The sequence below is a fragment of the Oncorhynchus gorbuscha genome, linkage group LG12, assembly GCF_021184085.1.
Source record: "Oncorhynchus gorbuscha isolate QuinsamMale2020 ecotype Even-year linkage group LG12, OgorEven_v1.0, whole genome shotgun sequence".
In the NCBI taxonomy this organism is placed as follows: Eukaryota; Metazoa; Chordata; class Actinopteri; order Salmoniformes; family Salmonidae; genus Oncorhynchus; species Oncorhynchus gorbuscha.
Window position 1 is genome coordinate 58,981,211 of NC_060184.1, and position 14,983 is coordinate 58,996,193.

Genomic DNA, 14,983 nt, shown 5'->3' on the forward strand with positions numbered 1-14,983 from the left:
TGTTAAACAAATCAAAATCTATTTTATATTTGAGATTTTTCAAATAGCCACCGTTTGCCTTGATAATTGGGGATTTTCTTTCCTTCTTAATGCATTTGAGCCAATCAGTTGTGTTGTGACAAGGTAAGGGGGGTATACAGAAGGCATCCATCCCTATTTGGGATGTCCATATTATGGCAAGAAGAGATCAAATAACCAAAGAGAAATGACAGTCCACCATTACTTTAAGAGATGAAGGTCAGTCATTGCGAAACATTTCAAGAACATTGAAAGTTTCTTCAAGTGCAGTCGCAAAAACCATTATGATGAAACTGTCTCTCATGAGGACTGCCACAGGATTGGAAGACCCAGAGTTACCTCTGCTGCAGAGGATACGTTCATTCGAGTTACCCGCCTCAGAAATGACAGTTCAAGTAACAGACACATCTAAACATCAATTGTTCAGAGGAGACTGTGTGAATCAGGCCTTTATGTTAGAATTTTTGCAAAGAGACCACTACTAAAGGACACCAATAAGAAGAAGAGACTTGCTTGGGCCAAGAAACACGAACAATGGACATTAGACCGGTAGAAAGGTGTCCTTTTGTCTACAGTCCAAATGGGAGATTATTGGTTCCAACCGCCGTGTCTTTATGAGACGCGGTGTTGGTGAACGGATGATCTCTGCATATGTACTTCCCACCATAAAGCATGGAGGAGGAGGTGTTATAGTTTGCAGGTGACACTGTCTGTGATTTATTTAGCATTCAAAGCACACTTAATCAGCATGGCTACCACAGCATTCTGTCTAGTTTGGGCTTAGAGGGACAATAATTTGTTTTTCAACAGGACAATGACCCAACACACCTCCAGGCTGTGTAAGGGCTATTATACCAAGAAGGAGAGTGATGGAGTGCTGCATCAGATGACCTGGCCTCCACAATCCCCCGACCTCAACCAAATTGAGATTGTTTGGGATGAGTCAAACCTCAGAATGAAGGAAAAGCAGCCAACTCGTGCTCAGCATTTGGGAACTCCTTCAAGACTATTGGAAAAGCATTCCAGGTGAAGCTGGTTGAGAGAATGCCAAGGATGTTCAAAGCTGTCATCAAGGCAAAGAGTGGCTATTTGAAAAATCTCAAATATAATATATACTTTGATTTGTTTAGCACTTTTCCATATGTGTTACTTCATACTTTGTATGTCTTCACTATTATTCTACAATGTAGAAAATAGTACAAATAAAGAAAAACCCTTGAATAAGTAGGTTTTCTAAAACTTTTGACCGGTAGTATACATCACATGCATGTCTGACTGCAACACAAAAATGCAGTAATAATGTATAGGATCATATGGACTATACAACTATACATCCATCCTATTGTCGTGTCTTTAGTATCATTAAAGGTGAAGACTGTTATTTTATCAAATCAATTCTCTGTAATTATTATTACGTGATTAAACTAATCATGTAAATGTAATTAACTAGGAAGTCGAGGCACCAAGGAAAATCTTCAGATTACAAAGTTATAATTTTCCGAATGTAACTCTTCAGATATTTGAATATCTGATCAATTAGTCTTCTATTAATGAATGATTCTTTACAGTCTCATTTCAAACATCTTAGAATTCTTGGTTATCTGCACAAACCCATCCATACATTGATTGGCTTAATCGTTTATTTACTAACTAACTAAATAATCACAGAAATGCATACCAAACAAACGGTAGCTATTGGTTACTAACAATGATAGGGAAGATTCCCTAGTGGGCTAAACCGATATGACGGCTTGGTGGACAAAGGAAAGGGGGTGTGGACCGTTAAAGGAGCGGGAAAGACTAAATGGCTTCACTACACAGTGGATAATTATATTCATAATTATATTCATTGAAATGCTAATCCTTTGCGCATGAACGCTCGCTCATTGAGAAGTAATTGCAATCAATATATTTACGCCCATATGTCGTTGTTGTCTTTGTTTAAATCGTCGGCCCGTCTGCTGGAGAGTCAGTTCATCAGAGAGTCTCTGGTTACTTATGGAGGTAGCTCTATCTGCGGTTCCCGATGGTGTCTGATGTAATGGATACGCCAGGCGTCCATTGTTCTTAGAGTAGATGCTTAGGCGGTTGTCAGTATTCGCATCCCAGGTTTACATCATTTCTAGCTGCAAACTAGTCATTAGTATCTAAGATTTGCTCTTGTTCTTTAGGGATCGATAGTCTCAGAGTTGAACCATTTCCAGCTGTGTAGCCAATGCACAACATGGTATGGTTTTCTAGTCTTGGTACTCAACCATTCACAATCACAGCTCACGCTGGGGGTTTGCTTAATCTGAAGAGGATTTCCTCAGGAGGGAGTTTTATTCCTAACAATAGAAAAGGGCGGTTCCATGACGTCAGATCATGTCTGTGCTCACGGGGTCACCGCGGACTAGTTAAACTTTACAGGGAATACAATTGTCTCAAAATTAAAGTTTAACATCACATTACATAATTTCACAAATAGTTTAATCTTTACTCATTCATTTTATACAATAATTAGATGCAAATCCCATAATTGAGAAATGTACACATTCAGTGATATAGTTATGTGTGTTTCCTGTCCTTCATGAGGTCACCAATGAAACACACTCAACATAACTGTCCCTTAAGTGTCCACAGACCATTCCCACATTTTCACAAGTGGGCATATTGTTTCATTCTCCCATTTTGGGGAGTTAGGAGTTCGGAAATCCTTTGTTCACTCTGTGGTCTCTCTCTCTGCATGAAAAGGGGGGAGAGTCTCCGCCAGGAATTTACGACCTGAGATAACAGAACCTGGGTGTAGGAGAGAGTGAGAGAGAGGGGGAAGACACGGTCTACACCCAGAAAGGGCCAAGTCATGACACTATGCATCTGTCTACTGAAGAGGAAACAGAGGAGAAAATGAAATGGTTAGTGTTCCTGGTTGTTTGATGATGAATCTATATATCATGGAACATTGGACGTGTCGCTGTGAAACACGATGTTATTCCAAATTCTCCTACATGCAAACATGCGCACAAGGCTGTTTTGCTGTCCTTGTGTAAGAACAAAAACACAAACACACACACACACACACACACACACACACACACACACACACACACACGCACACACACGCACGCACACGCACGCACACGCACGCACACGCACGCACACGCACGCACACACACACACCACAGTGTCATTACAAATACTGAAATGAAGATTCACTCCAGGACCAGAGATGTGGCCAGTTGCATGGGGTTTGCTGCTCTACATTTCTGATTCCTCTCCTTGCCAATAACATGCCAACCTTGTCTCTTCTTCCATATTAGGGCAAGCAGGCAGACAGGCAGGCATTGGTTCAGCAGATCAGAGGCGCTGGGTGAGAGGAACAAGCAACAGGTTTTGAGTTCATTTCGACGCCATCTGCGGATGCCAACGATAGAAGAAACGGCTTGGTGGGTCAGACAGAGTTTGCATCTGGGAGAGAAAGCTGGCGTTTGCTGTGGACTGGAAGCCGGGGAGGAACTGCTCTTTAAACACTGCCTAAGCCTGAAAGAAAACATTAATGAAATGAGGAAGGGAAAGTTATACCGGGACTGATAAATTATTTCCTGAATTATGTCCGTTTTGATAGGGATTGATTTCTACTTTAGGGATGGAAGGAAAAAGGCATCCTTTTGATAGCCTGGTCCCAGATCTGTTTGTGCTATAATGTCAACTTCTTGTCATGCCAAACATGTAATGTTTGATATAATGTCATGTGTTGACCTTCAGAAGAAAAGAGAGAACAGCACAGGGAGTTTGAACCTGCTCAGAGTGTAAGAGAGACCGCATATTTGCTCGTAGCCTGAATATGAAAGGTGCAGGCCAAGGAGGTGTGGCTGTGGCACGGTACAGTATACAGCACTACAGTCCCTCTCTGCTCTCAGACTGTTGGGCCAGAGCACTCATTTCCTTAGAGAGAGAGAGAGAGAGAGAGAGAGAGAGAGAGAGAGAGAGAGAGAGAGAGAGAGAGAGAGAGAGAGAGAGAGAGAGAGAGAGAGAGAGAGAGAGAGAGAGAGAGAGAGAGAGAGAGAGAGAGAGAGAGAGAGAGAGAGAGAGAGAGAGAGAGAGAGAGAGAGAGAGAATGTATGGCCATATTAGAGACACATATTTCCCTCAGATTACACAGACCCAACAAATCCAATTTTGATAAACTCCCATACCTATTGAGTGAAATAACACAGTGTGCCATCACAGCAGCAAGATGTGTGGCCTGTTGCCACAAGAAAAGGGCAACCAGTGAAGAACAAACACCATTGTAAATACAACCTATATGATTTATTTTCCCTTTTTTACTTTAACGATTTGCACATCGTTACGACACTGTATGTCGACATAATATGACATTTGAAATGTCTTTATTCTTTTGGAAGTTGTGTGAGTGTTATATTTACTGTTCACTTTTTATTGTTTATTTCACTTTTTATTGTTTATTTCACTTTTGTTTTATCCATTTCACTTGCTTTGGCAATGTAAACATTTGTTTTCCCATGCCAATAAATCCCCTTGAATTGAATTAACAGAGATCACAGCAGCAAGATTTGTAACCTGTTGCCACAAGAAAAGGGCAACCAGTGAAGCACAAACCACATTGTAAATACAACCCATATTTATGTTTATTTATTTTCCCTTTTGTACTTTAACTATTTGCACACAATATGACATATAATATGTCTTTATTATTTTGGAACTTTTGTGAGTGTAATGCTTACTCTTATTTTTTTAAATACATTTTTTATTGTTTATTAAAATTGTGTTTATTATCTATTTCACTTGCTTTGGCAATGTAAACATATGTTTCCCATGCCAAGAGAGAGAGAGAGAGAGAGTGAGAGAGAGAGAGAGAGAGAGTCTGGAAGAGAGAAAACGCCAAAAGGGACCTTCATCCCACCCCTTCCACATGATCGCTCGCACGCAGCCACACACGCGCAAACACTTATTAAATTACCCGTCTGCCTTAATTATGGGTCCGGTATTTTACATTTATGTGACATGGCAAACAAAACGTTTGCCTTCCAGTGACCGGCTGTCTGCCGTAGAGCCAACAAGGTCTCACAGTCTCATTCAGTATTCAATGGTTAGGTTTAGGCATTCATTCCGACTGGTTAAGGGTTAATGTTTGGGGTAGGGTAAAAACACAAGGGCAGATGAGTGCTTGGCACTGAACCTGCAATCCTCCAAGCTGGAGCATGTGGTTTAAGCCCTTCCTCTATCCCCTTCTACAATGTCCTAGCAAGCCGCCAGCCTACTGGATGGTAATAGGTGCTCACGTTGCCCTTAGTGGACGGCGATGTTGAATTGTCAACAATAACTATGATGAAAAATACTTGTCAACTACCTATTTTTTCACTGATTAAAACTATGACAATAACGAGACCAGATGCCCTGGATTTAAAATAAAATGATAACTATATTGACGTGAACCCTCGTCTCATCTGTTTTGTCCAATCCTAAGGAGGCATGCATGCAGAATATTTCATGCAATCCTCCCGTTGGCAAAGTTGACATCTTTCAGTGGCATGGTCTGGTTGAGCTGCTCTCTCCAGCTCTCCCACACAGCTCCCAGGCTTCAGTCACTCGTCAATGTGTTGATCTGACGCGAAGCTAGGACACTTGACTTGTAACTAACCTCAACTGGAATCAATGTTTACTCTCTGTCTTGCTTTTCTCGCATCAGAAGCTCTATTTTCCCACGTGCGCTGTTATCCATTCATCTGTGTTGCCGCTCTCACGCTGCAGTCCGCACATGCGAGTTGTGGTTGCTTTTTTCCTATAGGAAAAACAAATGCTATTATAGTATATTACTGTACTCCTAAATATTAGTAAATACTTGTCGTATTTGCGCATCTTAAATTCTCCCTTTTTCAAGTAAACCACTTTTATTGACCACCCTTGACAGATGTAATCGGGAGAAAATCTGAGCAGTAAATGTTTAACATGTAGCCAAGGCTTTATAGCCTATATGGATCATTATGGCTGGTTTTGGTTACAATCTGCCACAATATCAATGTTGCCAGCTAAGCTATATGAGGGGATATTAGGCCTAGTTGGACAAGACTATCTAAATGTGCATCACAGGAGGTTGGTGGAAACTTAATAGGGGAGGAAGGGTTCGTGGTAATGGCTGAGCGGAATATGTGGGATGGTGTCAAATACATAAAATTATATTCGCTCCGTTCCAGCCGTTATTATGGGCCCTCCTTCAGAAGCCTCCACTGATGTGCAGATGATGGAAGTAAGGGGTAGCCCATGATGGAAGTTAGGGGTAGCCCATGATGGAAGTTAGGGGTAGCCCATGATGGAAGTAAGGGGTAGCACATGATGGAAGTTAGGGGTAGCCCATGATGGAAGTAAGGGGTAGCCCATGATGGAAGTTAGGGGTAGCCCATGATGGAAGTTAGGGGTAGCCCATGATGGAAGTTAGGGGTAGCCCATGATGGAAGTTAGGGGTAGCCCATGATGGAAGTTAGGGGTAGCCCATGATGGAAGTTAGGGGTAGCCCATGATGGAAGTTAGGGGTAGCCCATGATGGAAGTTAGGGGTAGCCCATGATGGAAGTTAGGGGTAGCCCATGATGGAAGTTAGGGGTAGCACATGATGGAAGTTAGGGGTAGCCCATGATGGAAGTTAGGGGTAGCCCATGATGGAAGTTAGGGGTAGCCCATGATGGAAGTTAGGTGTAGCCCATGATGGAAGTTAGGGGTAGCCCATGATGGAAGTTAGGGGTAGCCCATGATGGAAGTTAGGGGTAGCCCATGATGGAAGTTAGGGGTAGCCCATGATGGAAGTTAGGGGTAGCACATGATAGAAGTTAGGGGTAGCCCATGATGGAAGTTAGGGGTAGCACATGATGGAAGTTAGGGGTAGCACATGATGGAAGTTAGGGGTAGCACATGATGGAAGTTAGGGGTAGCACATGATGGAAGTTAGGGGTAGCCCATGATGGAAGTTAGGGGTAGCACATGATGGAAGTTAGGGGTAGCCCATGATGGAAGTTAGGGGTAGCACATGATGGAAGTTAGGGGTAGCCCATGATGGAAGTTAGGGGTAGCCCATGATGGAAGTTAGGGGTAGCCCATGATGGAAGTTAGGGGTAGCACATGATGGAAGTTAGGGGTAGCCCATGATGGAAGTTAGGGGTAGCCCATGATGGAAGTTAGGGGTAGCCCATGATGGAAGTTAGGGGTAGCACATGATAGAAGTTAGGGGTAGCCCATGATGGAAGTTAGGGGTAGCACATGATGGAAGTTAGGGGTAGCACATGATGGAAGTTAGGAGTAGCACATGATGGAAGTTAGGGGTAGCAGATGATGGAAGTTAGGGGTAGCACATGATGGAAGTTAGGGGTAGCCCATGATGGAAGTTAGGGGTAGCCCATGATGGAAGTTAGGGGTAGCACATGATGGAAGTTAGGGGTAGCCCATGATGGAAGTTAGGGCTAGCCCATGATGGAAGTTAGGGGTAGCCCATGATGGAAGTTAGGGGTAGCCCATGATGGAAGTTAGGGGTAGCCCATGATGGAAGTTAGGGGTAGCACATGATGGAAGTTAGGGGTAGCCCATGATGGAAGTTAGGGGTAGCCGAAATATTCGTTATTTAATATAAACAAATTCACGGACAATATTATGTGACTAAAATGGCTGCAACTCAAACTAGATAAACATTATCCAGCGATTTAGTCAACTGATAATAACTACAACTAACGAAGGTTGAAATAATTTAAATGTGACTAAGACAAAAAGGTATTTTTAAGACTAAAACTAAAATAGCTGCCAAAATTAACAGTGGTGGACGGTATTGAAGTCATGTCCCAACGTCCTAGAGACCTGGACAAACGTTGAATATTGAAGTTGATCTTGTGTGACCTGGCTGGTAGAGGAGGAGTGTGTGTGTGTGTGTGTGTGTGTGTGTGTGTGTGTGTGTGTGTGTGTGTGTGTGTGTGTGTGTGTGTGTGTGTGTGTGTGTGTGTGTGTGTGTGTGTGTGTGTGTGTGTGTGTGTGTGTGTGTGTGTGTGTGTGTGTGTGTGTGTGTGTGTGTGTGTGTGTGTGTCAGACACAGGAAGACATCTGTCTCTGAGATCACATTAACACCACTGCTCTGCCTCCTCCCTCTGCTGCTGAGAATCAAATGGTTGGGAACAGGAGCTGCCATGATGCCGGATGCTCACAGCCCTGGGTTAGTAGTGATCCCTGACATGGCTCTGCTGGTTTCAATCATTAGGCTTGACAAACGTAAAGGAGGACCTGTGACTCACTCATGCCTGTGCTCTCCTTTTTTTCTGCCTGCAAAATGAAAAAAATGAAAAAGGACCAAAAGGTTTCTAATAGGGATGTACCATCAGATGCATATCTTTATTCCCATTCATGTCACATCTATAGATTATGACCTAATGAATTTATTTCCATTGACTGATTTCCTTATATGAACTATAACTGTTCCTTATATGAACAAGTAAGTTTGCTGACAACTCAACAGTGGAGCTTAATATCACGCCTGATCACCGACAACGATGAGACAGCCTATAGGGAGGAGGTCAGAAACCTGGCAGTGTGGTGCCAGGACAACCACCTCTCCCTCAATGTGAGAAAGACAAAGGATATGATCGTGGACTACAGGAAAAGGATGGCCGAACAGGCCCCCATTAACATCGACGGGGCTATAGTGGTTCGTGTCAAGTGTTTTGAGTTCCTTGGTGTCCACATCACCAACAAACTGTCATGGTCCAAACACACCAAGGCAGTCGTGAAGAGGGCACGACAACACCTTTTGCCCCTCAGGAGACTGAAAAGATTTGGTATGGGTCACCAGATCTTCAAAACTGTATACAGCTGCACCATTGAAAGCATCGTGACCGGTTGCATCATCGCCTGGTACGGCTACTGCTCGGCATCTGACCATAAGGCGCTACAGAGGGTAGTGCATACGGCACAATACATCACAGCTTCCTGCCATTCAAGACCTACAGAACCCGTCAAAAGTTTGGACACACCTACTTATTATTTTTACTATTTTCTACATTGTATAATAATAGTTAAGACATCAAAACTATGAAATAACACATATTGAATCATGTAGTAACCAAAAAAGTGTCATGTTAATATTTGAAATTCTTTAAAGTAGCAACCCTTTCCCTTGATGACAGCTTTGCACACTCTTGGCATTCTCTCAACCAGCTTCATGAGGTAGTCACCTGGAATGCATTTCAATTAACAGGTGTGCCTTTTAAAATGTTAATTTGTCAAATTTCTTTCCTTCTTAATGCATTTGAGCCAATCGGTTGTGTTGTGAAAAGGTAAGGGTAGTACACAGAAGAAAGCCCTATTTGGTAAAAGACCAAGTCCATATTATGGCATGCCGAATAACCCCAGGCAAATAGCAGTAGCCTAGTCAAAGTCTGCACCGTACCCAGCTTCACGCGCTGACCAACGCAAGGGGGGCGGCCTGTTCCTGATTTTGCTCATCTGCACAACACCTTTATCATTCAAATGCTAAAATGACTTGCGTGATATTATGCTTCATTAGTTAAGTGATAACCCGTGTCATTTCAAAGCTTATTGTTATTTATCCGCTGTTGAAAATGCTGTTTTACCGGAATAAAAATAAGTTACCACAACTCTCATCTGGCTATACCTGCTGAACAGGGCATACAATTAATATATTTTATTTTGATTGTCCAGGTTTAGCATCAACAATAGTTTTGGTAGTTTTGCTTTGAACGATCAATGTATATGGTCATTTTTAGATATACAAGGTAAAGTTGACATGTTAATGAGGACAGCAATCACTGTTGCGAGGTGCACTGCGAGGTGTTAGGGCCGACATAAAGCTTTCCCAACAGCAGAGATTTCTTTCCAGCACAATGGAGGGAATCCTTACCACCTCTACACTTGGCTATCAGCGGAGCCTTGTCTGGCAGCGAAACAATTCATTCAGTTCAATTCATTCAAACGAAACATAGCTGACCATAGCTGACCATATCTCCCTGGCATATTACATCATTTATGCAGCAGGATATAAGGCATTTTTGGACTCACCTTGTTGTGCGCAGCGGTCCTTTGTTTGTCAAATTTTGTCATCAAAGAAAAAGATTTACAATTCCGAGTTGGATGACTGTTCAAAATGTATTTTCCCATTCTGACTTCCCAGTTGCGATGCTTGCGGTTTGCCACTGTCACCGATTCCTTCCAAACAACTCATTGTTGAATTTGTGATTTCCAACTTGCTGTGCAATGTTTATGTCCAATGGCCGATGAGCACCGATACATTTTATCTGCAATTTATCTTCATTATTTCTCTTCATATGACAAGGATTTAAAAGGATTTGCCAGTAGATTGTCTACTTGATTAATGATGATGACTGCTAGCTAAGATTTTGAAAGTAAAATTCCAATCAAAGCTACTGTAGACATAACGTGATTGACGTCATTTTATCTGTGTCAAATGACCTTGAGCCTTTTTGGAAGGGTACTTCTAATGTAACTCTATGGCAGCACCCAAAGGGCTCACATTCTTGATTTTATTTTATTTGTATTTTATTTTACCGTTATTTAACCAGGTGTTAGAGGAATTAAATTCCTATATGTTTAATACCCAATTCAATTAATACACTCAGCCCATTTCTAAGGATTTGTAAGAAACGTATTTGCATAAAATTGGCGTAGACCAGTCTCAAAAACAAGTGTAACGGATGTGAAACGGCTAGCTTAGTTAGTGGTGTGCGCTAAATAGCGTTTCAATCGGTTACGTCACTTGCTCTGAGACCTTGAAGTAGTAGTTCAGTTTGCAAGGGCCGCGGCTCTTGTGGAACGATGGGTAACGATGCTTCGAGGGTGAATGTTGTCGTTGTGTGCAGAAGGTCCCTGGTTCGCGCCCGGGTATAGGCGAGGGGACGGTTTAAAATTATACTGTTACATTGATGCTGTTGACCCGGATTACTGGTTGCTGCGGAAAGAGGAGGAAGGTTAAAAGGGGGGTGAGTGTAACGGATGTGAAACGGCTAGCTTAGTTAGCGGTGTGCGCTAAATAGCATTTCAATCGGTTACGTCACTTGCTCTGAGACCTTGAAGTAGTAGTTCCCCTTGCTCTGCAAGGGACCGGATTACTGGTTGCTCTTATGGAGATGTGAAACGATGGGTAACGATGACCTTGAAGTAGTAGTTCGAGGGTGAATGTTGTCGTTGTATGCAGAAGGTCCCTGGTTCGCGCCCGGGTATGGGCGAGGGGACGGTTTAAAATTATACTGTTACATTGATGCTGTTGACCCGGATTACTGGTTGCTGCGGAAAGAGGAGGAAGGTTAAAAGGGGGGTGAGTGTAACAGATGTGAAACGGCTAGCTTAGTTAGCGGTGTGCGCTAAATAGCATTTCAATCGGTTACGTCACTTGCTCTGAGACCTTGAAGTAGTAGTTCCCCTTGCTCTGCAAGGGCCGCGGCTCTTATGGAGCGATGGGTAACGATGCTTCGAGGGTGAATGTTGTCGTTGTATGCAGAAGGTCCCTGGTTCGCGCCCGGGTATGGGCGAGGGGACGGTTTAAAATTATACTGTTACACAAGCACTAGCGTTTATTCTCGAGAGTATTGAACATAATACAATTTACAACATGTTATAAACTGAAAATGACATCATTAGGTTTCAAACTGTCCCGTCCCTCCTCCACTCCAGTACAATGGCAGTATAGTTCTCAAGCCTTCCTACATCGACCACCACCAGTATAGATCATTTATGACCAAGCCAAAGCCTCCCTGTGTAGATAAGCATTCTAGCCAGTCTGACGATAAGTTCATTCGTTTCTACCAAGGAACAGACAGTCATTGTTCGAATTCTTGATTATAATTACACACATTATATTCAGTACTGGGATTAAAATAAAATGCATACATCTATACAGTAACATAATAGTATTCTGATTAGTCAGTCCTGATTGAAATGTATACATAATTAGTCATTATTGATTTAAAAAATCCCTTAACACCAGGTAGGCTAGTTGAGAACAATTTCTCATTTACAACTGCGACCTGGCCAAGACAAAGCAAAGCAGTTCAACACATACAACACATAGTTACACATGGAATAAACAAACATACAGTCAATAATACAGTAGAAAAAGTATATATACAGTGTGTACAAATGAGGTAGGATAAGGGAGGTAAGGCAATAAATAGGCCATGGTGGCAAAGTAAATACAATATAGCAAAAAACACTGGAATAGAAGATGTTCAGAAGATGAATGTGCAAGTGGAGATACTGGGGTGCAAAGGAGCTAAATAAATAAATACATTATGGGGATGAGGTAGTTGGATGGGCTATTTACAGATGAGCTATGTACAGGTGCAGTGATGTCTACCCTTACTAAAGGCGGGTGATGTAGTCTCCCAATGATTGACAGAACACTGAGCCAATCACAGTGCAATGCTCCTATTTTCTGCTGGCCTGCCCTACCACCACAGAAAGCACTGAGCTAGGCTGAAACACCTGTCTGTTTTTATGCAGCTCAATGATATATATATATATATATATATATATATATATATTTGTTTTTTTTACATGATTTGCAAACCGATATGTGATATGTATTAATGCCAAAATAACATGCAAAACAGGCAAGCCCTCCCCACCAAAAATGTATTTTATTTTTTACAAAAAATGTGGGGCTCAAAACAAGCCACACCTGCCCTGAATGACTGGTCGCCACTGGCTATGTCATAGCTCATTTGTAAATAATACATATTGATACATTACGAGCTAAAATATTTAATCTGCAAAAATAACAAGTTAATTAGTGGGTGATGGTGATTTCAGTTCCAAAGTGAATGGACAAAAAAAGGCTACATTAACCCCCCTAGTCGATAGTTGTACTGGTGGTAGCCTAATCTCCCTTAAGGGCCCTGCTCAGGTGCCTACATAATATATATTTTTTAAATTAACTGGTAGGAAAGTCAGTTAAGAACAAAGTCTTATTTACAAGGACTGCCTACTGGGGAACAGTGGGTGAACTGCCTTGTTCAGGGGCAGGACAACAGATTTTTACCATGTTAGCTTAGGGATTCGATCTAGCAACCTTTCAGTTACTAGTCCAACACTCTAGCCACTAGGCTACCTGCCACCCCGGACATACACCATTTACACACACACGCACGCACGCACACACATGCACACACACACGCACACGCACACGCGCACGCGCACGCGCACGCGCACCCACACACACACACACACACACACACACACACACACACACACACACACACACACACACACACACACACACACACACACACACACACACACACACACACACACACACACACACACAGGTCAGCTCAGACCCATGTATCTAGATACGTATTGAATTGTCTTGAAAGGGAAAGACTCAAATCCCTTAGTTTCTAAGGTATAGTTGAAATATCCTGTACAAATGTTTTGTTAGTATAGAAAACTGTCTTTCTTTGTTCAAACACAACAATCTTTAGACATGGCCCATCAGTTGAATTGGCCAAAATGAGCCCACCTTTTTATACTGCCATCTAGCATCAGCTAATTTCAAGTTGTGTTTCTTCAGTCCAAATAGACCATAGCGGGGTTTGAAGAGTTGAAACTATGAACTCTCTCTTGTCTAATCATTAAACTGAATACACCAGAAAGGGACTTTAAACTCAACTTTAGCTGAGTTATACACAGAGCCACTTGCTTCTGCTCTTTCTGATTCAGTTCAGAATACATTTCTCCAGTCTGAGCCCAACTGGTAACAGTGACAGTGACTCATGTGGTGGTTATTGGCGTCTTTGAGGTGTTTATTACACGTTTTCATAAAGGTCAATAAGGCTGAGGAGGGAAGTGACTCACTTAGTAACACGTATGAGGCTTCCAGACAGACCCCCCCTCCTCCCCAAGCCTCCCAAGCCCAGTCGCGGGCCTAAATGGAGTCTCTGTCTTCCCTGCTTAGTCTATTCTCCAACATCTGCATGTCTAAATTAGCAACACTCTCTGGGGTGTATTGCCCCTAACCAGGCTCAGTTTTCACTGACTGGGCTATTGACCACAACATCAGAAGCACCAACCAAGTCTGTAGAACATTGACACTTGCATTTTGTGACATTGAAAGTAACTGATGTACTGCACTGCCCTCTCTGGTTGAAATAGAAACGGCTATGTTAATGCATCTCCCACTTATTGCAACCCAAAGACTCCCATAATACAAATTCCCAGGTGTTGTGGCTGATGCTGTTGTGTGTTGTGGCTGATGCTGTTGTAAACTGATGTTGCACTGTTGTGTCCAACGGTCTCCAACGAGATGACAAAAGACAGCCAAGAAGGAAAGAACAAACCGCGAGAGAACGACGGAAGACCAAAAGACACAGAGAGAGAATAACAGAGAGATGTGAGGGAGAAAGGACAAGATAGAGTGGAAAGAGTTTGCCAGGCAAGTAGCAGAGCCTGTCCTTCTCCTTGTGTGGGCTGGTGTAAATTGGGTTAGAGTGGCACAGCACAGCGATTGATGAGAGAAGGAAGAGAACAGCCCGGAACAACATTTCTACCACCCACAGTTCCCCAGAGGGAGGGAGAGAGAGAGAGAGAGAGAGAGAGAGAGAGAGAGAGAGAGAGAGAGAGAGAGAGAGAGAGAGAGAGAGAGAGAGAGAGAGAGAGAGAGAGAGAGAGAGAGAGAGAGAGAGAGAATGAAACTTACCACACACATCTAGATGTGAGATGAAGTCTGGCTAGAATGCCTAAACTAACAAGAGCTTAAACAGAGTGGAATAACAACCCTTGTTGGGCATCTCTTTGCTTGCAGAAATAGATTTAGCTGCTTATCTTTTGATAACAGAATACAAAACTTGCATGTTTTTAGTTGGGGATCTGATATGGTTTGCCGACTTTGTCAAATTATTATCTCCACTGGCTGTCGATCTGGATAAACCCAGACCCAGGCAAATCATTCGGGGGTTTGTCGAAAG

The 14,983-nt window shown here is 42.6% G+C and overlaps 1 long non-coding RNA gene across 1 annotated transcript in view; it reads left to right on the plus strand.

Annotated features, from left to right (window-relative positions):
- LOC123990326 overlaps positions 1 to 3,983 on the plus strand; it is a 58,383-nt gene extending 54,400 nt beyond the window's left edge. Inside the window, exons 2-3 of the long non-coding RNA XR_006830625.1 lie at positions 2,752 to 2,912; positions 3,318 to 3,983. This is a non-coding gene — a long non-coding RNA (uncharacterized LOC123990326). The remainder of the gene's footprint in view (positions 1 to 2,751; positions 2,913 to 3,317) is intronic.
- Positions 3,984 to 14,983: the final 11,000 nt, after the last annotated feature.